Raw genomic sequence first — 2,500 nt, 5'->3', positions numbered from 1 at the left:
ATAGAACACCTACCTACATTTGTAACTACGGCTTCCAAAATGTGATGAGGAGCTGAAGGTTGATTAGCCTATACGCGGCCTCAAAGTATTAATTAGCCACCGTAAGAAAGTACATGATACAATGGAAAGGTGTAATGCGCCCGTGAGAATGATAGAGTACAAGTTGCTTGGCAACGGGCGAAAGCACATCTGAGTCCTAGGTGGGATTCGAACCTGCGACCTCCGTAGTGCTCAGTATGCTCTACCCATTGAGCTACTAGAACTCATTGGATAGCTACAATCGTCGACAAAACTCGTTACGAAAATGTGACTCCCTAATTTTGTCTGTGTGATGAAGATCACATTCTTCCTATTCCCGCCCCCCCCCCCCCCCCAACCCCACCCCACCCTTCCTTCATTCCAATGTTGGTTAACAAAGGGCCGAAGGCATGAACAGTATTTTTTTTTTGCACCACATTATCAACATTGGCATGGGGAAGAGGGGAGGTGGGGGGCCGGGGGGGGGGGGGGGGGAAACAAATAGAGAAGTTCACGCCTTTTCCCCAAGAGTTTTGTCCAAGATTGTGGGTCGTTTATCTAGGTCCTAAATGGATGGCCACAACCTATCTATCCTTGTAGACAGTTTTTTATGCAAGGGCCAGCTGAACAAACTACAAGTGCCCGATCTTCAGGGAGATCTAACCAGCAAATAATATTTAGACTAAAAAAAAAATAATTATGCAAGTAATAGAAGTAGTAAGACTTTATTTATACACGGAAAATCATCAGTTAATTAAGCTTTACAGGTTAAAAAGTAAAACTATTACAATTGCTTTACATGATTGCCGTGTGGGAATCCGATATGCTGGATACCTGCTTCAAGTTTCGCTTCAATTGATCAACAGATCCAACATTCTTTAAGCTATTGGGCAAGTTATTCCATAATGTGGCCCCGCTGTAGGAGAAGCTTCGCTTTAAATAATTAGTTCTCGGTTTTGGCAAAGCCAGTTTTCGCTCAGAGTTTCTCAGGTTGTAATTAGAGTAATACTGAGTGAAAAGACGTTGAAGATAATCCGGGGCATGTCCGTTCATTGTCTTACACATCATTAAGGCTTTCCGTTTCTTTCGTCAAATTGATAGCCTCTCCCAGTTAAGGGTGGTTTGGAGGTGGTTCGAGCTCGTATCAAAAGGCAATTTTGTAAGTACTCTGACTGCACGATTCTACAATTTTTGGAGTTTATCATTTAGCTAGCCACTCAAACAGTCCCAAACCGGGCTGTAATAATCGAAATATGGCACAATCACAGCGTTTTAAATTTGAATGGCAGTTTCTTTCGGAATAAATTAAAGGCCCGCACACGTTCGAGGGCTCCTATACCTGAGGATACTTTCTTGCATATTTCTTCAACGTGTCAGTTGCACTGCCAAGTAAGTTGAGCATCTATGGTAACGCCCAAGGATTTGGTATGTTCAACCTTCTTGCTGATTTGACCGTCAATTCTTATTTCAACGTCTTCATTTTGGACAGATAATCTCTGCCTTGACCCAATAATCATTAGTTCAGTTTTGGCAACATTTAAACTGTAAGCTTGTTGGCTTTCAGCCAGCAGCTCAGATTACGTAGTTAAAAGATCAAGGCTTGTTTGAGTTCCGTTAACGTTTTAGCCAATAGTGTAATGTTTGTGTCATCAGCAAACATGCAAGGCTGGTTGTATGGCTGTGAGGATATACATATTTTTTCTTGACCATCCATACCATTCGTAGACGTTATGGTTTCCCTCAACGATGGTATATACTTACCACAGATCTCTACACCAAACCCACAGACAAACATCAGTAATAGGCTCTTACGATCTTCCCCCCCCCCCCCCCCCCCCTACCCTCTTATTTACACACCAAACGTGCTATTCCTTCGTTTACGACGCATATGTTGTTCAGACGATACTTTCAATCTACGTTCTAATAAACTAAATATGCAATACCTCAACAAACGTGGCTACTATATGATCTCTCTTTCCTCAAACAAGAAATACGACGTGTTCGCGCCATACAACGCAATACAGGCCCAGCGCAAACACATCGAGTCGTGTCCCTTTTGTTGTCACCTATAACCCTGCTCTTCGTTCTTTTCCATCTATCAAAGCACTTTCACATTCTCCTTCAATTCTTCCCAACGATGTACCCAAATATTCACATTACCAACCTTTATTTAAAATTCCCTTTATTGGTTTCAGACGTTCTATAACCTCCGCGCGGCGACATATACTTGTCAAATCCATATTACCTACCAACCCACAAACACAACCTCCTAAAGCCTATGATACCATGAAATGCGGAACTAAGTGCCTCACATGCAATTACATAACTGACGGACGAACTGGCTACCCATTTTTGGCTACTACAAAGACAAGACAAATTCCACACTACGTACACTGAGGGTAACTAAAAAAATCTTATTTACATGATACACTTTATTGAGACGCAAGCAACAACCAATACATAGGAGAGACAAACCGGAGAC

The sequence above is a fragment of the Montipora foliosa genome, chromosome 1 (assembly GCF_036669935.1).
Source record: "Montipora foliosa isolate CH-2021 chromosome 1, ASM3666993v2, whole genome shotgun sequence".
Taxonomy (NCBI): Eukaryota; Metazoa; Cnidaria; class Anthozoa; order Scleractinia; family Acroporidae; genus Montipora; species Montipora foliosa.
Note: the sequence above shows the minus strand (reverse complement) of the source record.